At 41.4% G+C, this 25,094-nt stretch overlaps 1 protein-coding gene and 1 non-coding gene across 2 annotated transcripts in view; both read right to left on the minus strand.

Annotated features, from left to right (window-relative positions):
* LOC126184288 (uncharacterized) overlaps positions 1-25,094 on the minus strand; it is a 480,787-nt gene that overhangs the window by 151,070 nt on the left and 304,623 nt on the right. The gene's annotated exons all lie outside the window — the stretch shown is intronic.
* On the minus strand, positions 332-405 carry Trnat-agu (transfer RNA threonine (anticodon AGU)). Its single transcript has one exon. It is a non-coding gene; the product is annotated as a tRNA-Thr (tRNA).

The raw sequence follows: 25,094 nt of genomic DNA on the forward strand, positions 1-25,094 counted from the left end.
GTTCTAGGGGACTCATGACCACGGCAGTTGAGTCCCATAGTGCTCAGAGCCATTTGAACCATTTTTTTTTATTGTGGTTAACTACTAGTTGTTCACGTGGCGGAAATGTCCTCTCGACTCCCACTTCACTCTGTCCAGCCAGTGGTGGGGTTCCTTTCAAGTTCTAACATTTACTTTCGTCCCTTCCACCGGTGCTCTCGGTTACAACAGTTATCAGTTTATTATATGGAAATCGAAGGTGGAGAGGGTAAGAAAGGAAAGGAAGAGAGGGGATCACTGCTGTCAGCTGTATCAGGACATTACGCAGAATCAACGGTGACGAGTGAAAATGTGCACCGGACCAGGATTCGAACCCGTGATCTCCTGCTTACTAGGCAGGTGTGTTAACCACTGCACCATCCGGGACACAGCGTTATTACTGCTGCACAGACTATCTCGGTACGCCTCACAGCCGATTCACATTCCCAACGAGCGCTACCTATCCGCAGTCCCTCTCGATTTCCTCCATATTCGCTCTCTGAGATTCCCACAGGAAGTCGGACATATTTGTGCATCCGGACTGAAGATGTTGGATTCATTGCCCAGTTAGGCCAGTCAAATTATATCAGTGAGTGGTGTCTGTCCTTTCGAACATGTCCGAAAGGACAGACACCATGCATTCATATAATTTTCTGTCTGCCTCTGACTACCTCCATCGCTCTCTACGTTGTTATTAACGGATGGAAAGCTTGCATGTCAAGTGGAAAAACTACACGCATTATTGTTGTCTTTCCACTTGCCTAAAGTGGAAAAATCCCATGTTTTGGGGCCATCCTGCACTCTCAAGCGGTGTCAGCTGTATACGACTGACAGTCTTAAGGCCTGGGGATTTCCTTACATTAAATTTGAGAAGCAAGCTTTGTTTTCGAGCAGAGCGGTTCCGCTAATCTTAACGGAATAGCCCAGCCGGCCTCGCGGTCGGGAGGGAAGTAAGCGTCCACGGCCGCACATCAAAGCTGGGGCTCTCCACATCGATTAACAGGCTGCTACTAATTGGAGCTTCAAGCGAAATAAATGAATTGTAATACTCAGTATTATAACTCTAGCTGACTTCCTATCAAGAGAGACTGCATATCAGTCACCTCAGTTTTGTATAACTTCATATCACTGGTGGAGAGTAAGACTCTCTGACTGACATATTCTGAGGAATTTATTCGTGGAGCTACTATTAGGAATATTCGTCAGTGCACAATGCCGATTTCGTAACTGTTGAGACAAGATACTCCTCTATATCATTTGACATTAGTTCAATTCGAGTTTTTACAGCGTTGTTCGATACGGGTTTCCTTCGAAAAATTCTAAAACTTCTTCGACATCTTTGAGCAAAAGATGTTTCACAGATGTTTCTCCTACTGCGTGAGGATATTTTGATGCCGCTATCAATGTCTCAAACGACGCTACTGAATTTTCTCCGATGACGCGAATATTTTACCGTTAGGCCTGATTTTAATTTTTTTCGCCAGATTCTCTACATTTTCTGCAAAGAATTCTGGTGTTCAGTCAGAGAAATTAAGATGACACGTGGCGCTTTGATTTTGATGGCTTTAAGGAACCGTTCACGAGAACGGTTTCGCATACAACACACCGTGGTTTTATTCATCCCTTACTTTCTACCGAAGTATATTCGAATTTAACGTACCTATTGTCATATTCTCTCTTAGGCGCCATTTTCTGAAAATAAAACAGAAGTGCTATCAAGGAGAAGGATTATGAACATAAGCTTAAAAATAACTTAGTTTTCACAATAAAACAAATAAAAAATATAATGACAAATAAATATACTTTCACTATCTTCATTTTTAATTGCATATCGCTATGTAACGTGATATTCAACTCTGAAGAGCCAAATAAGTTGGTACACCTGTCTAATATCGTCTAGGGGCCCCACGAGCACGCAGAAGTGCCGCAACATTACGTGCCATGGACTCGACAAGTGTCTGAAGTAGTGCTGGAGGGGAATGACACCATGAATCCTACAGGGCTGTCCATAAATCCGCAAGAGTATGGTGGGGCTGGAGATCTCTTCTAAACAGCATGTTGCAAGGCATCCCAGATGTGCTCAATAATGTTCATGTCTGGGGATTTTTGTGGCCAGCGCAAGTGGTTATACTCTGAAGAGTGTTCCTGGAGCTACTCTGTAGCAGTTCTGGACGTGTAGGGTGTCGTATTATCCTGCTGGTATTGCCCAAGTCAGTCGGAATGCACAATGGACATGAATGGATGCAGGTGATCAGACAGGATGCTTTCGTACGTTTCACCTGTCATAGTTATATCTAGAGGTATCACGGGTCCCATATCACTCCAACTGCACAGGCCCCACACCATTACAGAGCCTTCACCAGCTTGAACAGTCCCTTGCTGACATGTAGGGTCCATGAATTCATGAGGCTATCTACATATTCTTACAAGTCCATCCGCTCTATACAATTTGAAACGAGACTCGTCCAACCAGTCAACATTTTTTCAGTCATCAATAGTCCAGTGTTGGTGTTTACGGGTGCAGGCGAGGCCTAAAGCTTTGTGTCGTGCAGTCATCAAGGGTACACGAGTGAGCCTCCGGCTCCGGAAGCCCATATCGATGATGTTTCGTTGAATGGTTCATACGCTGACACTTGTTGATGGCTCAGCACTCTGAAATCTGCAGCAGTTTGCGGAGGGGTGCACTTCTGTCACGTTTTAACAATTCTCTTCAGTCGTCGTTGCTCCCTTTCTTGCAGGATGTATAATCTTTTTCCGGCCGCAGCGATATCGGAGATTTGATGTTTTACCTGATTCCTGATATTCACAGATCACTCGTGAAATGGTAGTACGGGAAAATCCCCACTTCATCGCTAACTTGGAGATGCTGTGTCTCATCGCTCGTGCGCCGGCTGTAACACCACGTTCAAACTCACTTAAACCTTGACAACTTGCCACTGTAGCAGCAGTAATCGATCTGACGACTGCACCAGACACTTGTTGCCTTATATAGGAGCTGCCGACCGCAGCGCCGTGTTCTGCCTGTTTACATATCTCTGTGTTTGAATACGCATGCCTATACCAGTTTCTCTGGCGCTTCAGTGTAATTGGGTGGCCAAGGAAATGTACCTAAGTGTTGTGAACTTTGTGTAATACACTCATACATAGACATGCTCAAGCCTGTACTCCGTTTTGTAATACTAAGTTTTGATTCAAACAGTTTGACAAGAAGAAAATTGTACATACTTCTTTTACATAAGTCACAAATCGATAAGAATGTTTGGGAGTAACGGTCAGCTAAACTACTGAGACCACCGAACCACAAAGCATCCAAAGAGAATCGCTGACACCGCCAAGCAAGACAAAAGAAAGGGTGCTACGATTGAGTGACTGGCTCGTGCTATGCTGTGACGTCGATTACTTGCCCTCCTAGCCACCTACGCGCTCAACTCACGGGATCGTGGCGCTGCACCACCCGAGTAACAAGGGATTACTAATTTAAAAGCAATGAAAGTCTGAAATTTTAAGTTTTACGCGGACAACTTTTTAGGTTTTGTGGACCACAGGTGGTGAGCAGACCACTGGATGGAAACCAACGTATTATAGAATGAAACGGTTGAGAAACGGTCTGGGAGTGATTGTATGAACGCTATGTCGTACTCTCAAGTTCGAATTGATGAGACGACATACAAGAGTAACTTAAGTATGCGATCCAGTTTTCACCATTCACTATCGCGTATTTTGAATTTTTTCCTTGTCTTTACCTTTTGAGCCTCCAGAGAAGTTTACTCTGATACCAAGGCAGATACACCACGAAAATCACCAATTAATCTCATATCCATGTAGTCATCACGTTCTCTGTACGCTGAAAGTTCGTCGAAAACCAAAATTTTCAGATGCGTGGGAGGAGCCTCTCGATCCCAGGTTTAAGGGAGGTCCAAAATGATTCTTGATATCCTACTTAAATATATCTATCTTTATTGTTCACAACACGAGGTTAGAGAGACTCGACAACAGATCATGTGCACTTTTCTGTCACTTACATCACTGTTGCTGACTGCACATATATCCGTCATTGTTTCTCAGAACACAAGGTTAAATAGAACTGACTGCAGATCACAGGCTCTTTACTTCTTGCTTTTCGTGATTAAGTGCAATCACGGAAAATCTGAATGTGGATAGCCAGAAGGTGAATTCAGCTGCCATCCTTCCGAATACGAGTCTAGTATGTTACAAATGAGATGTCGTTGCTCACTGTGGTTGATTTTAATATTCTGATCGATCGCAGTATTTTTTATTTAAATGCAGATGGGCTCCTATAGTTTTAGACATGTGAAACACAAAAACAGTCAGTGTAGTAGACTGAATCACTAAAGTGCCGAAAGTGAGAACGGTTGTAATACTACCTAACGTTTCGAGATGTCATATCTGCACTTTGACATCGAGGTCCCAAAAGCGATAAATCGTGGATATGACCCCAAAATAGCAAAATGTCGCTTAGGTTGAAGTAATATTTATTCAGTTGACGCAGTAACGCAATCTACTGTACTATCACTTTCAGGAGTTCAGTGAAGGACTCTTCCCTCACTATCACGCTTTCACAAGCTAGAAAGAGTTGAGATTGTTAGAAACTTAATTAGTATTAGCTCTGATAAAAATTAGTTTAAAAATCTCGAATAAACACAATGGATTTAGTTTTAGTAACCACATACTGATTACGCCTTCCTTGTCATATGTTTCACTTTGGTACCGGCAAGGAAAACCGCAAATAATTTATTATGCAAAGAAGTACTGTTACCACGGAATTTTAACCGGCAAGAACGGTATCTGAACAAGAAGCTAACTGTCTTCACAAGCATTTAGCTACCCTACATTCACAATGAAGAGAAAATAAACACAGTTCGTGATCAATTAGTACTGGAAAAGATTTAAACTAGTAATGCTGCTTAATTGTATCAATAATAATCAATAGTATTGTTGACCGCATAACTAAAACCACTATCTGGTTGCTTGTCACAGCAGTCATCAGCTGTTATATGATTTTCAATTATGCACGCAAGTTCCAAGACAAAGTTATATGCTGAAATATAGGAAGTGCGCTTTTTGTAAAGGTAATAAGTCAAAATATTGGGAGATACATTATTTTGCTATTTAAATTTAAGTGAGAAAAAACTTATAAGCAGCTGAATTCAATCACGAAGTGGATTCCAAGGGAACATTGTTGATAATGGTAACATCGTAAGCACAATAAACGACTCTTGCGTCTTATAAAATAATCTGGAAAAGCAACTGGAGCAGAACAAAAGAATAGGAATGATTAAGAAATACGTATAAATAATTTATTTACTCTAGGACAGGAATAGAACGTAGCGTTATGCCTAATTCTTGTGTGTAACTGACATTCGTGCTGGGTAATCTTGTGAAAGGCTAGTGCAAAATTTTGACTGATTCATGCGAAGTTGATCTGTCACCAATGAAGACAGGTTAAAAAACTATTGAACTGCATCGAAACTGATTAATGTTAACGGCAATGCAGTTAATTCTTTAGATTTATTTGTGTGAGTTAGAATCATATACAAGGTAGGAAATATTCTCAGTGTAACACCAGTATCAAAATTATTTTGTCAATAGAACCAATCAAGTATCTACTGTGAAGAAGAGGGTGGAAACTGCAATTAGATATAGTTACTTCATGAAAACAGCATACCTAACCAGAAAATTACGTTATTAGTCCACAAATATATTAAATGATTTGCATTTTGCTGTGTCTTTTACTGACGGTATTTCAGTCTGATCGATGAGTTAGAAGTTTGTAAGAAAGGAAATAGTGAATGATTGTAAGAACCGAAATTAAGCAGGCATTTAGATAGCTGAAGTTCTGATTTCAGTTAACTGCTGCTGTTTCAGTCAAAGTGAATGGTATAACTGTTTCGGGTATCATATTAATTTAGTGCAAAAGGGGGAGTGGGTGGAGGATGCCGTTTGTGACGTCAGATATTATGAAGCTTTTGATAGCCACGTTGCCGTGTCATATACACTGGAAGTAAATTACATTTCACAAAAAGAACGTAGAAGTTCATTTAAATCCGTTTGGACAGTGTGTTTTTAATTTTATCGCTGTGAGGAGAAGAAATTTCCATTTACAGTATTTGATTTGAAGGATATGCCAATTATAGCAGAACAGTAAACTGCTCTGAATGCGCTTTACTCCAAGCTATCGAGCTAACTTCCGACGAATAAAAAGGAAAAAGGAGGAAGAAAGGAACAGACGCTGCATTTCACATACGTATGTTATTACCTTCCTACGCAGATAACTTCCTCCATCAAATTTCAGAGTTAATAACGTTTTCCTCTACTGAGTCACATTTTACAGAGTTTGTGTAGGATGTGTACTTATGCCGCATATCATTCATATACCATTATTGGACGCTCTGTTATTAATTTTGATCACACTACGGCTTTATCAGATTCGATCATTCATACTTCGGGACTTCATTTGTGCAGCTGGTATACGAGTATTTAATATAGTTAGAGGTATTTCAGAGGCCAGGACGAGCATTTCCTTATTGCTCAATAACAATCGTCTCTTGCAGATACAGGTCGGTCTCTACGAGCATGAAGCCTACGTTAATATCCTTTCTTTGTTCCTCTACTAGGCACTGAATATCATTCAGAAATATTGACATGTAATTGCAAAATTAATTAAAAGTGTTATCCGAAAGGACAGGCTAAACACAGTTCACGGTGGGGTGTTTGTTGCTTTTAGAAATAGTTTAGCTTGTCGTGAAATTGAATTAGATAGTTCCTGTGAGTTAATATGGGCAGATATAATTCTTGGCAACCAGAATGAAATAATGATTGGTTCCTTTTAGGCGACCTTCCAATTTGAGTGTTACAATTTCTGAAACGTTCAAAGAAAACTTGAGTCTGATTTCAAACACGAACCCGACTCATAAAATTATAGTTGGTGGTGACTTTAATTTACCCTCAATATTTTGGCGAAAATACATGTTTAATTCCGGAGGTACGCATAAAACATCATACGAAATTTCCCTAAACACATTATCTGAAAATTATTTCGAGCAATTAGTTCACGAGCCTACACGAATAGCAAACAGTTGTGAAAACACACTTGACCTCTTACCAACAAATAATCCTGAGCTAATAACCAGCATCAAAACGGACACTGGGATTAGTGAGCACAAGGTTGTTCGTAGCGAGATTGAATATTGCAACCCCAAAACCCTCCAAAATTATACGAGAAACAGACCTATTCAAAAAAGCAGATAGAAATTCATTTGACGCCTTCTTGTGAGACAACCTCCACTCCTTCCAATTTAACAATATAAGTGTAGACCGGATGTGGAGTGAATTCAGAGAAATAGTGTCTGCATGAATTGAGAGATTTATACCAAATAAATTAACAAACGACGGAACTGATTCTCCTTGGTATAAAAAAGGGTCGTAACACTGTTGCAGAAACAACGAAAAAACATGCCAAATTTAAACGGACGCAAAATCTCCAAGATTGGCGATCTATTACAGAAGTTAGAAATTTACTAGGTTGAGATTCATTGGGAGAGTCCTCAGAAAATGTAGTCCATCAACAGAGGAGGTCGCTTACAAAACACTCGTTCGACCTATACTTGAGTATTGCTCATCATTGTGGGATCCGTACCAGATCGGGTTGACGTAGGAGATTGATAAGATCCAAAGAAGAGCGGCGCGTTTCGTCAAAGGGTTATTTGGTAACCGTGATAGCGTTACGGAGATGTTTAGCAAACTCAAGTGGCAGACTCTGCAAGAGAGGCACTCTGCATCGCGGTGTAGCTTGCTCGCCAGGTTTCGAGAGGGTGCGTTTCTGGATGAGGTATCGAATATATTGCTTCCCCCTACTTATACCTCCCGAAGAGATCACGAATGTAAAATTAGAGAGATTCGAGCGCGCACGGAGACTTTCAGACAGTCGTTCTTCCCGCGAACCATACGCGACTGGAACAGAAAAGGGAGGTAATGACAGTGGCACGTAAAGTGCCCTCCGCCACACACCGTTGGGTGGCTTGCGGAGTATAAATGTAGATGTAGATGTAGACTTCTATGCGAGACGCTTACAGTACGTTCCACAACGAAATTTTGTCTCGAAACATGGCAGAAAATCGAAAGAGATTCTGGTCGTATTTGAAGTATGCTAGCGGCAAGACACAATCAATGCCGTTCTGTGCAGTAGCAATGGAAAAACTATCGACGACAGTGCTGCCAAAGCAGGGTTACTATACACAGCCTCCCGAAATTCGTAGAACAATTGCCAACACGAATAACGTAGAAGTAGATATCCTCGAAGTAGTGAAGCAACTTAAATCACTTAACAAAAGCAAGTCTTCGGGTTAAGACTGTATGCCAGTTAGATTCCTTTCGTAGTATGCTGATACAGTAGCTCCATACTTAACAATCATATACTACCGTTCGCTTGACGAAAGGTCCGTGCTCAAAAACTGGAAAGTTCCACAGGTGACACCAATATTCAAGAAAGGTAGAAGGAGTAATACATTAAATTCAAGGTCCATATCATTAACGTCGATACGCAGCCGAATTTTGGAACATATATTGTGTTCTAACATTATGAATTACCTCGAAAAAAAAAACGGTACACTGACAAACACACTCAACACGGATTTAGAAAGCATTGTTCTTCTGAAACACAGCTAACTGTTTATTCACACGAAGTGTTGAGTGCTATTGACATTGGATTTCGAATTAATTCCGTATCTCTAGATTTCCAGAAGGCATTTGACACTGTACCACACAAGCGGCTTGTAGTGAAATTGCGAGCTTATGGAATATCCTATCGGTTATGTGACTGTCAGAGAGAGTGAGAGAGAGAGAGAGATAGATAGATCGCAGTTCGTAGTAACTGACGGAAAGTCATCGAGTAAAACAGAAATGATATCTGGGGTTCCCCAAAGTAGTGTTACAGGCCCTTTGCTGATCCTCTTCTATATGAAGGATTTGGAGGACAATCTGAGCAGCTGTCTTAGGTTGTTTGCAGATGACGCTGTCGTTTATCGACGAGTATAGTCATCATAAGATCTAAACACATTGCAAAACGATTTAGAAAAGATATCTGTGTGGTGTGAAAATTGGCAATTGGCCCTGAATAACGAAAAGCGTGAGGTTATCCACATGAGTGATAAAAGAAATCCGTTAAACTTCGGTTACACGATAAATCAGTCAAATCTAAGGGCCGTAAGTTGAGCTAAATATCTGGGAATTACAATTACGAACAACTTAAATTGGAAGGAACACGTAGAAAATGTTGTGTGAAGGCCCACCAAAGACTGCGTTTTATTGGCAGGACACTTAGAAAATATAACAGATCTACTAAAGAGACTGCCTTCACTACGCTTCTCTGTCCTGTTTTTGAGGCCTGCGCTGTGTGGGATCTTTACCAGATAGAGCTGAGGGAGTACATCGAGAAAGTTCAAAGAAGGGCAGGACATTTTGTGTTATCGCGAAATTGGGGAGAGAGTGTCACTGAAATAATACAGTATTTGGGCTGGACATCACTACAACAAAAGCGTTTTTCGTTGCGGTGGAATCTTCTCACGAAATTGCTATCACCAACTTTCTCCTCCGAATGCGGAAATATTTCGTTGACGCCGACCTACATAGGGAGAAACGATCACCATGATAAAATAAGGGAAATCAAAGCTCACACTGGAAGATATAGGCGTTCTTTTTTCCTGCGCACTTTACGGGATTGGAATATAGAGAATTATTGTGAAGATGGTTTGATGAAACCTCTGCAAGGATCTTAAATGTGACTTGCAGAGTATCCATGTAGATGTAGATATAGAACACAGACACATTTTGCTTATAGTCATTCGACGGTAACACGTTTTCCAGGCATTGGCTGTTATCAATAGCATTACATAAATTAGTGAATCTTGCATACAGCTACAAGGGCTCGACATATGCCAGTGATATTAGAAAACAAAATAATTAGTTTATAAAGAAGGATTGACTTGTAATAGCTTTAAATAGTCATAAATTATTGCCATTGCCACAGTCTTCATTAATATTATCTTTCTTTCACATTTATTCATGCAATTTTAATGGTACACTAGCCTTTGCATTAGCTCCGAATAGCCTGCACGCTAGATGCTACTATAGACCACTTATTCCTTCTGTTTACACACACACACACACACACACACACACACACATACACACACACACATTTTGAGAGAGAGTATCTTAATTGTAACTGCTTAGAATTCTCTTTTAATCGAGAATTTATCCCATCCAGGCGTGTGGAGTCCAAAGAGTTTCCATTCAGCTTATGCTAAAGGTCAAAATCACTTGATACACGTAATATAAACTTACTAAATGAAAGAATAATATTAAAAAAGCAAAATAATTAAGGAAAAGGAAGATAATAAATCTGCAAAACTCTATTAATACTACGTCTACTCCATGAACCACCGATCTTCTTCTGTTTTGTCGTGAAACAGAACGTTTCCTCCTCTATTGTTGAAGTACTGTCCCTTTCCAATATGTTATTTATATTCTTGGCACTTTCGTCGACACTGATTTGTGTACGGCAGACGGAAAGTGGAGTCCAGGAGACGATCAGCCAGTCGTACATTGACTAATGTTCGACATGAATGTGTAACTTGTCTTCATGTTGTTGCTGGGTCCGAGGATCATTGCCATTCCTGCAGCAGCTCTGCCTCATTTCAGATGGTTAACTTCTGACTAAATTTTATTTAAACCATACACAAATAATTATATTGTCAATTTCTTAGTTTCACAACCAAAACTGATGCTTCAGGACTGCAGATATCTGTATGTGAAAATTTCTGCCAGCCGCTGTGGCGCTTCAGTCCGGAACCACGCAGCTGTTACGGTCGCAGGTTCAAATGGTTCAGATGGCTCTGAGCACTATGGGACTTAACATCTATGGTCATCAGTCCCCTAGAACTTAGAACTACTTAAACCTAACTAACCTAAGGACATCACACAACACCCAGTCATCACGAGGCAGAGAAAATCCCTGACCCCGCCGGGAATCGAACCCGGGAGCCCGGGCGTGGGAAGCGAGAACGGTCGCAGGTTCGAATGCTTCCTCGGGCATGGATGTGTGTAATATCCTTAGGTTAGTTAGGTTTACGTAGTTCTAAGTCTAGGGGACTGATGACCTCAGATGTTAAGTTCCATAGTGCTTAGAGCCATTTGAACCATGATTTTGAGAATTTCATGTACTCGTCTCTTGTTTTCTATTATTTATACAAACGTTAAAATAATGTGTACTCGTATAATCTTTGGTTTTAAAAGGTAAATATTCCATTGCCACGGTATCTAAGACAGAGCCGATCGTCAGTGTCGAAATAGGAATGGTCCATATCAGAACCCTTCATCTGGGCATCTCTGCATGTAGGCTGTGACAGTTCGCCCTGGGTGTCCTATATTGACTGAAACGTCTGTTGCTATATTTCCCAGCGTTACTTGAAAACAACGATTTGTACGGTCTGATTATAATGAAAGTGCAGCTATTCACGGAGATACAGTGTGGGCTATAATTATCGTATGGCAGCGAAACGTGGTAGGTATGGTGATGAGTTAATGCGGAACCGATTTACGCTGCAAAAAGTTAGTTCCAGTCGTCGCCACGAGGTGCAAACCTGGCACTGTACACTGTTTGCGTGACGGTGTGACATCCATGCTGGCATTTGACAAGCCATAACGTGAGTGAACAGATGGTTATAGGGAAGAGAGACCATGTGCTGTTAGTGAAACTGCTTTATATGAACTGTGGAAATTACAGTGCTGTATTGAAAGAGTATCACCGACTGAAAGGTCTGAGGAGAGTCCCGATGTCATTAAATGCTCTAAAGAAGATGACACCGTAAACCGAAAACACAGCTGACCTTAGTGTGGCAACTGGAGGAGGAAGGCGTCCTATCACAGTTAAAGTTATTAATGAGGTTGTTACTGGTATAACTGACCATTCAGCACATGCACCGGGTAATGCTAGTGCTCGTACAGTGTCACGAGAAATGTCCATCCCATTGTCAACAGTACGGAAAGTTCAGCGATCTATTTTTCACTGATACCCTTACAAGACGTAAACGGTGCAGCAACTGAAACCTAATGATCTGCAGCAACGTTCAGAATTTTCTCTTCGTTGTCTGGCACCTAATCCATTACAAGTGGAAACATTTCTATGCGTCTTTATTGCACTCAAAGCACCCGATCTGCACCTGGTGGACAGAATTGGAACTAACTTTTTACAGCGTAAATCGGTTCCGCCTTAACACATTAGAATAATTATAGCCCACAATGGACCTCTGTCAGAAGCTGTATTTTAATCATAACCACCCAGTAAAAATGTACATAATCAGTTTTTGAGAACAATTGTTCTGTATAAAACGATGTAACGAAGATTGAGGAATATAATCCCACATTAAGAATGGAAATGAAAATTCTTATGACTGGTTTATCTACATCTACATCTACATACATACTCCGCAATCCACCATACGGTGCGTGGCGGAGGGTACCTCGTATCACAACTAGCATATTCTCTCCCTGTTCCACTCCAAAACAGAACGAGGGAAAAATGACTGCCTATATGCCTCTGTACGAGCCCTAATCTCTCTTATCGTATCTTTGTGGTCTTTCCGCGAAATATAAGTTGGCGGCAGTAAAATTGTACTGCAGTCAGCCTCAAATGCTGGTTCTCTAAATTTCCTCAGAAGCGACTCACGAAAAAAATGGTTCAAATGGCTCTGAGCACTATGGGACTTAACATCTATGCTCATCAGTCCCCTAGAACTTAGAACTACTTAAACCTAACTAACCTAAGGACAGCACACAACACCCAGCCATACGACTCATGAAAAGAACGCTTTCTTTCCTCCAGAGACTCCCACCCGAGTTCCTGAAGCATTTCCGTAACACTCGCGTGATGATCAAACCTACCAGTAACAAGTCTAGCAGCCCGCCTCTGAATTGCTTCTATGTCCTCCCTCAATCCGACCTGATAGGGATCCCAAACGCTCGAGCAGTACTCAAGAATAGGTCGTATTAGTGTTTTATAAGCGGTCTCCTTTACAGATGAACCACATCTTCCCAAAATTCTACCAATGAACCGAAGACGACTATCCGCCTTCCCCACAACTGCCATTACATGCTTGTCCCACTTCATATCGCTCTGCAATGTTACGCCCAAATATTTAATCGACGTGACTGTGTAAAGCGCTACACTACTAATGGAGTATTCAAACATTGCAGGATTTTTTTCCTGTTTATCTGGATTAATTTACATTTATCTATTTTTAGAGTTAGCTGCCATTCTTTATACCAATCACAAATCCTGTCCAAGTCATCTTGTATCCTCCTACAGTCACTCAACGACGACTCCTTCCCGTACACCATAGCATCATCACCAAACAGCCGCACATTGCTATCCACCCTATCCAAAAGATCGTTTATGTAGATAGAAAACAACAGTGGACGTACCACACTTCCCTGGGGCACTCCAGATGATACCCTCACCTCCGATGAACACTCGTCATCGAGGGCAACGTACTGGGTTCTATTACTTTAGAAGTCTTCGAGCCACTCACATATTTGGGAACCAATCCCATATGCTCGTACCTTAGTTAGGAGTCTGCAGTGGGGCACCGAGTCAAACGCTTTCCGGAAGTCAAGGAATATGGCATCCGTCTGATATCCTTCACCCATGGTTCGCAAGATATCATGTGAAAAAAGGGCGAGTTGCGTTTCGCAGGAGCGATGCTTTCTAAAGCCGTGCTGATGCATGGACAGCTACTTCTCTGTCTCAAGGAAATTCATTATATTCGAACTGAGAATATGTTCGAGATTCCTGCAACAAACCGATGTTAAGGATATTGATCTGTAAGTTTGAGGATCCGTCCTTCTACCCTTCTTATATACAGGCGTCACCTGCACTTTTTTACAGTCGCTCGAGACTTTACGTTGGGCAAGAGATTCGCGATAAATGCAAGCTAAGTAAGGAGCCAATGAAGTAGAGTACTCTCTGTAAAACCGAATTGGAATCCCGTCAGGACGTGGCGATTTATTTATCTTCAATCCATTCAGTTGCTTCACAACCCCAGGGATGTCTATCACTATGTCCTCCATACGGGAATCTGCACGAGACTCAAACGACGGTATGTTTGTAAAAATCTTCCTGCATGAAAGATTTCTCAAATGCTAAATTTAAAATTTCAACTTTCGTTTTGCTGTCTTCCGTTGCCAGGCCAGACTGATTAGTGAGTGACTGGATGGAAGCCTTCGACCCGCTTATCGATCTTACGTAAGACCAGAATTTCCTTGGGTTTTCAGCAAGATCTTTTGCTAAGGTATGACGGCGGTAGTGGTTGTATGCTTCGCGTATCGCTCTTTTTACAGCAGCACGAATCTCTACTAACTTTTGGCTGTCCCCATTCTCCCGATCTTTCTTGTACCGCGAGTGCAACTGCCTTTGATTCCTGAGCATTCTCCGAATTGCGCTGTTAAACCACGGTGGGACTTTTCCGTCCGTAAACCACTTCTTCGGCACATACTTGTCCAATGCGTGATTTACAATGTGTTTAAAATTGCCCATAATTCTTCCACGACCATCGTACCGGAAGTAAATGAAGTTGATTCATTTACTAAGTGGCATGCTAACAACTAATTATCTGCTCTTTCTGGAAATAATACTCTCCTAGCCTTCTTGACCGACTTTTTACCTTTCATAACCACAGACGTAATGACAACATCATGATCACTAATACCTGTCTCACCGAGCGAGGTGGCGCAGTGGTTAGACACTGGACTTGCATTCGGGAGGACGACGGTTCCATCCCGCGTCCGGTCATCCTGATTTAGGTTTTCCGTGATTTCCCTAAATCGCTCCAGGCAAATGCCAGGATGGTTTCTTTGAAAGGGCACGGCCGACTTCCTTCCCCATCCTTCCCTAATCCGATGAGGCCGATGACCTCGCTGTCTGGTCTCCTTCCCCAAACAACCCAACCCAACCCAATCCCTGTCTCAACACTGACACCGTCGATGAGGTCTGGTCTGTTCGTGGCTACCAGATCTAAAATATTTCCATTACGCGTAGGCTGTCGATTTAGCTGCTGAAGACAGTTTTAGGATAATGTGTTCAAAAGTAATTCACATGACGGCTTGTCTGTACCACATGTAATGAATCCATAGACATCCCAGTCTATACTAGGTAGGTTGAGTCACCTCCGACTAATATAGCATGATCCGGGTACTTCTGCGACAAATGAAAATTTTGTCTGTGTGCTCACGTTATGTGCACACATGATTTATTTCACTTACCGACAAGTCAGTGACAGCTGCTCTATCTACGACCTAAAACTGTTTCGACCGTATTGTTCCTGTCTAACTATCCGTGCACGTCGTGCTACATAGCTCTCAAGAACCTCCCACCGTAGTACAACTATTAGTTTTGGTGAGAAAATGCATATTATTGTTGTTACATTGTTTTCCATGTAAAAATTTGTGATGAACCAATGTTCGTACAGTTTCATGAACTGTTCGCCGCAACACTTAATGTGCAATGTGAACACAGACAGAGTATTAGTTAGCGCCTGCAAGCGAACATTGAGTGGTGTCACGGTGGACTGGTTATGTGAGCAGTTTACCACGCCAGTAGTTAGACTAATGGCAGATTGGAGTCCTTGACTTCATCAAGGCATAGTGAGAGTTCGATCGGCGAAGGTAAATCCACATAGAAAGAGATAGTTTTGTTATTTTTCAGCTGCGAACGACACAGGCAGCAGTCATCGCATCTCACAGTATTATGCGCTATATTGTAGTCGAGACCCATCTTTCCTCCATTAGAAATAACATACTTAATTCACGTCACTCCATTAAATTTCTCACGTGACAGCCTCGACCGTACTTAGAAAAATGCAATTGGATAATTATTGAAGCTGAGTATGTGCAGCTCTCAGCCATTCTGCCGAGTAAATAATATTCCTAGAGAAAAGGGATAAAAGAGCATTCCCACCCTTTGCATATAAATTTCATTAACAGGATTCCTATTCTGAAGAGAACTCAGAAATTTGTGTATTAGTTTATAAAAAAAAGTTTCACTTGATTTTCTCAGATTTTACAATAAATAATATTTTCCGTTCGTTTAATGTTTTTCTTACTCTAACTAGCAATACTCCAGTTCCCAAACATCCCACTAGTTACGTAAGAAAATAGATGTATTTTTGTGTCTTTTCCTTACAGCGGACGACTCTAGAAGATATTTATTGCTGAAAGTTTTTCAGGCATTTCTTTTTGGAACGTTTGGAGCGTCTGTCTGACTTCTGTTGTAATGTGGGATGGAAATTGCTTCTTGCAGGAGCCAAAGGGTACTTGTCAGATCAATCCATTGTGCAACTCGATAACATAACACCCACACATACTGAGAATATAAACGACTCAGGAACCAATTTGAGCAGCCGTCTTAGGTTGTTTGCAGATGAAGCCGTCGTTTATCGGTTAAAATCGTCATAAGATCAAAACCAATTGTAAAACGACTTAGATACATGGTGCAACGCTTGTCAATTGACTCTAAATAATGAAAAGTGTGAAGTCATCCACATAAGTGTGAAAAGCAGTCCGTTAAAGTTCGGTTACACGATAAATCAATAAAATCTAAAAGCCATAAATTCAACTCAATATCTATAAATTCTAGTTACGAATGACTTAAATTGGAAAGAACACAAAGAAAATGTTGCGGGGAAGCCGAACCAAAGATTCCTTTTTATTATCATAACACTTAAAAGATGCAAAAGATTTACTAAAGACACTGCGTACAATACACTTGTCCCCCCTCTTTTGGAGTGCTGCTGCGCAGCGTGCGATCCTTACCAAATAGGATTAATGGAGTACATGGAGATAGTTCAAAGAAGGGCAGTATGTTTTATGTTGTCGAGAAGTGGTGAGAGTGTCACGGTTATGATACCATGTTACAGGATTTGGGGTGACATCTTCAAAACAAAGGCGTTTTTTATTGCGGTGGGATCTTCTCACGAAATTTAAATTACGAACTTTCTCCTCCGAATGAAAAAAGATTTTGTTGACATCGACCTGCATAGGGATAAACGATCGTCATAATAAAACAAAGGAGTTCAGAGGTTGCACGGAAATATTTAAGAGTTCGTTTCTTCTCCGCGGGCTCTTCGAGTGTGGAATAACAGAGAATTATTATGAAGAAGGTTCGATGGACCCTCTGCCAGGAACTTAAGTGTGTGTAGCGGAGTAGGTATGTAGATGTAGACTAATGTATTCCAGACTGTGCACAGTTTATGGTATTTGTGCCCTTTGAAGCAGATGAAAGTTTCATGGAAGACATTGTATTTTGCAAAGAAGTTATTGCGATTATTACTCTCTAGCGTCTGTACGACATGGTTTTAGAAAGCACCCGCAACCACGAGAATGACTGGACGAAATAGCCATTTGTAGTGATGTTGATAAAGCTACAACTGGCAATGAATGTAGGATCGTTGCGAAATTAAAATCAACAATACCAAACGTTTCTCGGAGTCACTGCGTTCTTCATCGATTGGCAGCCACGGTTTTACCTTCTGATTTAAGTGATAAGACTGGATCAAAACTGTGAACTCTTCTGAAGGTTGCAAACTCGACTGTTTAGAATCATTTGTAAGGCATGGGTTCGCTCCATCAAAATCTCCTTAATCACGCAGAGGTCAGGTGACTTTCCAAAGAAAATGTGTTGACACGACACCTGGAACTAAAAGCTGAACTAATAGTGTTCTTACAAGATTCTAAATGTGAATATGCGTATTACTTTTGTGGCCCTGTTTGGCTATTAAAAGTAGAATATCTCGCTGATCTTTTTAGCCACCTAAATATTTTAAACCAGAGCCTCCGTGGGAGAGGAGAAACACTATAACGACCAAGGATAAAATCGAAGGATTCCTTGCAAAACTTCATTTGTGGTCAACGTCTTAACAAGAGATGATTCAATATTTCCATATCATTCAGAAGACTGTTGAGAAAATGCAGTATAACTTTCGGTCGTAGCAAGTTCTCATTCCTTGCATGGTACAGAGACTGCACAATTTGGAAGTGGAACTGTTAAGCTACTTTCCAGAACTTCACTCTGAAGCTGACAACGGGCATAAAAGGATATTAAATCCTTTTATAGATATGTCAGTACAGATGCCTGACCTGAGCACAAGGGTAAAAGAAACACTTGAATTTAAATGTTCTGGTTGAAAAGAAAAGAAAATATCCTAAGCTAGTAAGGGAAGCTTTGAAATCAATAGTGTCATTCGCCACTTTCTACCTATGTGAATTAGTGTTCTCTTCAATGGTGACGATAAAAACTAAAAAGAGATATAGACTTCAATTAGAAAATGATTTGGTTATTAATGTCTCAAAAATAGAAACATGATTTGAAAAATCGTTAATAAATAAACATACACAGTCTTCTCTCTGAAACTGTTGTAGTTTTACTGTAGTGTACGACCTGCAATAGTTGTTTACTTTTATCTGGCTAAGTGGCACCCATGACAAATATCGCTGGTGTCACCCTATGAATAAAAACTGTTAAAACAATAAAATACAGATGAGTGTCACAAATGATTTTAAATAAAACAATTTGGCAGACATTTGTAATTAAACATGGAATTGCAGTTGTGCCGATAAAGTACTGTGTATCTGTGTAAAATCGGTGAACCGTACCGTTATTCTTATTGATTTTACTCCTGAAGATATGGCACATGCTCCGCGGAGAAAATGACAATGAGATAGAAAACGCAGGAGAATAAACAGCCTGATGTGTACATCAGTGTTATTATTACGATGAACAAAGTACAGTCAAACCTCGCATAACGAGTACCTTCTATAAAGGGTGATTTCCATAAACAGCAATACACAATGTAACTTTATAAAAGGTTGAATCGCTTAACGAACAATGTTTCTCATTAAGAGTGTGCATTCAGTATTTTTTTAGTCTCCGATAACCATTTCTAAAACAAACTTCTGACCTAGACAGGCCCCTTCAGGTGCTATAGTTGGACAGTAAGTCACTCGCTGTACTCTGACCTTCCGCCTAGTACAAGCTTCGACAAATGACAGTGCCACCGAGAATGCAGTATTCAGATGAACTGTTAATTCCGTTGCACCGTCACGTGGATGGCCTCGCTGCGCTTTCCGCGCGCGGTTGGTACTCGTGTATTCGAATGTGGCATCACACAGTTGTGCGGGCGGTGGAGCCGTCGGTGCAGCCCTCCCGCGCCGCGGACCGCCCGCATCAGTTAAATACATAGAAACAAGTTGGTGCGTGGACAGTCCTGCGGATACTGCGCACAGCAGAAGCAGAGTACCTCATTTCAGCTGAAGCGTTCCACTAACGTGGTAACAATAGTGTAATTTAAGAAGTTTCCACATCGCCTAGTGACATCGATACCGACATGCTAATTAATGAACTTGGAAGAAGACCTCACATATGGGATCCATCGCATGGGGACGACAAGAGCCGTGAAATGCGTTTGAAGGCGTGGCAAGAAGTCAGTGCAAATGTAATAATACTCGGCCTTGAACGCTTGAGCGAGGCATATCAGAAAATGTGTGGTCGGTAGACTCATATTTTCCTTGTATTTTTATTGTATTTCTATATGAAATACAAAGCAATTCATTAAGAGAATTACATTCCCAAATTCACAAGTTCAGTTTCTGCACGGCATAATGGGTAATTATGTAGAAATTTCCACACAGCAGCAAATGTCTATCTCTGAGATAGGGGGACTGTGTTCAGCGAGTATTTGATTCCTGCCAGGGCACAGCTCCTGTACCAATAAAGTATTCCGCAAACTTATCTCGTACAGTATTACCCGACCTACTGACATGTGCAGTTTCTGCCTCATCTTCGAAACCGGTAACATCCAGCGTGTCTTTAAAGTTGTGAGCGTCTCTTACTCGAACAAAATTGTGCAAAATGCAACACGTTTCAACAATAGGTACTGCTAGATCAAGACTGACATTCAAGGGTCGGTGAAAAACCCTCCACTTGTGACTTAACATCCCGAAGTGCATTCAATAAACATCCGGGCTCGGGCAGTTCCATAATTAAAAACCTTCCTTTTTTTATAGCATACGGCCTTATTCCGTGTTGTGTTAATGCGAAGCCCACATCTACCACCAGAACATACGGCACCGGGGATTCGTGTGAATCTGGCAGTGGCTTTGGGGGAGGGGGAGTAATGCTAATGTACCTTGTCCCATCTTCCCCCAAAACGCGCTGTTTTTAAATATATTTGAATCACAGTCCCTTCCATATCTTCTGCAATCAATTAACATGAAGCAATAGTTAAATATCGCAGATGGCCACGAGAAAAGTGGAGAAATAATTCTTGTAACTGAAGAATAGTGACCCAGTTTTGGTAGGTTTTACTAGAGGGATATGTTTTTCATCTGGGCCTCCGATGCAGGGAGGAAAATCGGAGACATTTAGGAAACCTTCGCTAATTTCGTTCCATTTGTTTGTTGAGGGCTCAGGTATGTATCCTTCTCTTAACACAATTCAAATAGTGGCACATACTTGCCTCGTAATCTGTCCAGTTGTTGATGCACCGATTAAAATAAGAGTAATGTAGATCCGTACATGTTACCACTGTAACATACCTGCAACGTGTAAAGCACATATTTCATACTTGTGTACGTTCACAGAGAAAAGTAGACATGGACGTGAAGTCGGCTAAGCTGACATAAAACTTGTATATAATCCTCCACAAAATACGAGATGTGTGTGTCCTCAGTAATAAAAAACTTAACGGGTTTGTACTTGTTATTTTACTTTACAAGGTCCATACGATACTGCACGACATGCCTACTTTAAAAGCCGTAGTAAAATGAATTAAAAACGATCCGGATCAGCAGCAACTAAAATTCAAAAATACATCTACCATCTACCATGATCAACAACATTTTCTTGGCCGTCTCCGCGATGCACCAACAGAGAGTAACTTTGACTCAAAATCGGTCGTACAAGATAAAGATTATAACAACGATGTGTACTCACAGAAAACAGTCTAGACGAAACCTTTGCAGCACAAATAGATGATGTCCGACCGAATATAAACAACAAAAAACAGTCCTCCAAGAGAAAGGGCCTACCAAGACCACAACATTAGAAGAAAATTCGCTCACATTATTAAAAGATAATAAGGAAAAGGAGGAACACGACGAATGAGCATTCTTTGCGCCGTTGTTGCCCTCTTTGAAGACTTTAAATGTAGATCAGAAGCTATTATTTCGTAGTCAGATACAGCAACTGCTTATGTCGATTAAACAAACTAATCAGGATACGTTAAACATAAACCCCCCAGCTCCATCCAGCTCGTTCCACTCTTCACAGACATCCTTCACCTACGCTCCACGTCTATTATACCAACAGCATCCTAACCAGTCTATGCCGTAATATGAGGATCCGGCTGTACAGACCCCATCGCTTTCCAGACCAATCAACGTCGACATCATCTTGGAAAAAGTTATAATAATTACAGGAATTCAATTGTAATATAAGTATAAAATTATATACCACCAAATTTAATTTATTGACACGTAGTCAGCACTGACTCTGAAAATATCGTTCTTGTGAAACACAACTAGCTCTTTATACTCATGAAGTAATAAGTGCTATCGACAGGGGATGTGAAATTGATTCCATTTTTTTATATTTCCAGAAGGCTTTCGACACCGTTCCTCACAAGCGTCTTCTAATCAATCTGCGTGCCTACGGAGTATCGCCTTAGCTGTGCGACTGGATTCGTGATTTCCTGTCAGAAAGGTCACAGTTCGTAGTAATAGACGGAAAGTCATCGTGTAAAACAGAAGTAATATCCAGCGTTCCCCAGGGAAGTGTTAAGAGGCCCTCTATTGTTCCTGATCTATATTAACGACATAGGAGACAATCGGAATAGCCGTCGTAGACTGTTTGCCGTTGATGCTGTCATTTACCGCCTTGTAAAGTCATCAGATGATCAAAACGACTTGCAAAATGATTTAGATAAGATATCTGTATGGTGCGAAAAGTGGCAATTGACCCTGAATAAAGAAAGGTGTGAAGTTACTCACATGAGTACTAAAAGAAATCCGCTAAATTTCGATTACACGATAGGTCACACAAATCTGAAGGCTGTAAATTCAACTAAATACTTAGTGATTACAATTACAAATAACCTAAATTGGAACGATCACATAGATAATACTGTGGGTAGAGCAAACCAAAGACTGCGATTCACTGGCAGAACACATAGAAGGTGTAACAGGTCTACTAAAGAGACTACTTACACGACGCTTGTCCCCCATGTTCTGGAGTATTGCTGTGCGATGTGGGATCCGCATCAGGTGGGACTGACGGACGACATCGAAAAAGTACAAAGAAGGGCAGTTCGTTTTGTATTATCACGAAATAGGGGAGATAGTGTCACAGACATGATAAGTGAATTGGAGCGGCAATAATTAAAAAAAAGGCGTTTTTCGTTGCGACGGGATCTTCTCATGAAATTTCAATCAACAGTTATCTCTTCCGATTGCGAAAACATTCTGTTGGCACCCACCTACATAGAGAGAAATGATCATCACGATAAAATAAGAGAAATCAGGGCTCACACAGAGAAATTTAAGTGCTCGTTTTTCCCGCGTGCCGTTCGAGAGTGGAACGGTAGAGAGACAGCTTGAAGGTGGTTCATTGAACCCTCTACCAGGCACTTTATTGTGAATAGCAGAGTAATCACGTAGATGTAGATATAGATGTAGACATTGTTGTGGTAAAGCTTTGAATCATTAAATACATTCAAAAATGTGTGTGAATTGCTTAGGGACCAAACTGCTGAGGTCATTGGTCCCTAGACTTACACACTACCTAAACTAACTAGAACAACACACACAACCTTGCCAGAGGGAGGACTCAAACCTTCGGCATGAGGGGCCGCGCAATCTGTGGCATGTCGCCTCAAACCGTGCGGCCACTCGGCACGGCATTAAATACATTATTTAAATTAATCGTCTTCCGTACAATTAAAAGGCTTTGAATCATTAAATATATTTAAATTAATCGTCTTCCCTAAACTTATTCATATTCTTGCCTTAAGGTTACTGCCACTCGTTCTGTCGGAATAACAGACTTTGCGACCTACATGTGTCAGGCAGCCTTGTAGTCTATCGACAAGCTCGTCAAAGGAACGCATAAACATACGAAAATATGTATAAAATTTGTCTTCGCCGTTGTTCAAATTGGAGCACAGTTTTTCGAACACTCCTTTCGTACATCTTTGTCCTACCATGGGAAACACCCAAAACCTTCTCTCACGTGTGGAATGTCTCTTTTTGTATATCAGATAGTCTGAAATGACTTAATTGCAGCGAGCACACCTCTACTCATCCGATCAAACAGAACGACCTGCCACAGCACAGATTACAGAGCACAGTGCACGGACGCCCGCGTTCGCTCGACTATACAGAATCACGCGTATTATCTGTGTAAACCATCGACGCGGGTGCGCCAACCGCGCGTGGAACGCGGAGCAGGCATCGTTCGCGTAAGTGTGCAACAGGATTAGCGATGCAGTTGTCTCCGGTACGTCCGCTCCGGTCTCCTCGATGATGATGCATATTCTCTGTGACGATGTTCAAATAACCTAAGGGAATGCAGCCGGGTGACGTCGTCAACAACCACCGAAAATTTCGAAGGGTGCACAGCCTATCATCTTCAAGACAAAACTGCAGCAACTAAGCGGTGTGCGGATGAATTTAAAACCTCAGTTTACAGGGAAAATCTGGAAAAATAACACACACGCATACTGTAAACACAAGCGCCACCACACAATGCAAAATGGCAGATGTCGGAAGTTATCGATAGTGAAAATTACTAAACAACGGGAGAGGTAGCATCAATTGTATCTCTGTTTTTTGACAAGAGAGAGCAGGATTCTACGTAGAATTTGAGAAGAAACATCTTTCTCTGTTTACAAAGTTACTTGTCAGTATAATCTCAGATGCTTCCTTAATAACACTGTCCTAATAGCTGGAATAACCATGTCGTTATATTCCATGGAATTACCGATGCCAAGAGTATGTTGTGAAGTAGCCGATCTGTTCGGCTGTTGAGGCTTTTGTAAGCGCGTGTGACGTTTATGCTCTGTACACCGGTCCGCCGCGGTCCTGAAACTCTGACCAATATACGAACGACGCAACTGCAAGGAATACGATAGACACCAGCATTACGATAACCAACATAATTCTTAGAGGACACTAAAAGGACCCTGATCTTAGACGGAGGTCCGAAAACACACTTCTCATCATATTTCCCCAAAATACGACCGGCCAGTCTTGCTGCAGATGTTCCCTGTGCAAGGCAGAAATCCCGTAGACTTTGGTGCTAAGTCAGTATTATCCTCAATCGCCCGGTGCACGATTAGTCGATATTTGCTAGTCTTAACAACCGACTGGCCATTCGATTGTTTCTTCGTTCAGTGGATTTTATTTTTCAGTCGAATGAAACAACCGAATTAAATTAGTCTGTGCGGGCACGTCCGCTATATGAATGTTTTGCACTCACTCCTTGGGATTGAGTGGTTCCATTCAATGTGAGATAACTGCCTGACGCAAGTAATTGACGTTTACGTCAGTTATACGAAGCCCGCCGAAGTGGCCGTGCGGTTAAAGGCGCTGCAGTCTGGAACCGCAAGACCGCTACGGTCGCAGGTTCGAATCCTGCCTCGGGCATGGATGTTGGTGATGTCCTTAGGTTAGTTAGGTTTAACTAGTTCTAAGTTCTAGGGGACTAATGACCTCAGCAGTTGAGTCCCATAGTGCTCAGAGCCATTTGAGCCAGTTATACGAATGTTTTCATTCAGTCTCTGGGTTCGAATGACTTTACTTACATACTCCTTCAAACTTTCCGGCTGTACATGAACCGCCGGCCGGCCGTGTGGTTCTAGGCGCTACAGTCTGGAGCCGAGCGGCAGCTACGGTCGCAGGTTCGAATCCTGCCTCGGGCATGGATATGTGTGATGTCCTTAGGTTAGTTAGGT

This window comes from Schistocerca cancellata, chromosome 4, assembly GCF_023864275.1.
Source record: "Schistocerca cancellata isolate TAMUIC-IGC-003103 chromosome 4, iqSchCanc2.1, whole genome shotgun sequence".
In the NCBI taxonomy this organism is placed as follows: domain Eukaryota; kingdom Metazoa; phylum Arthropoda; class Insecta; order Orthoptera; family Acrididae; genus Schistocerca; species Schistocerca cancellata.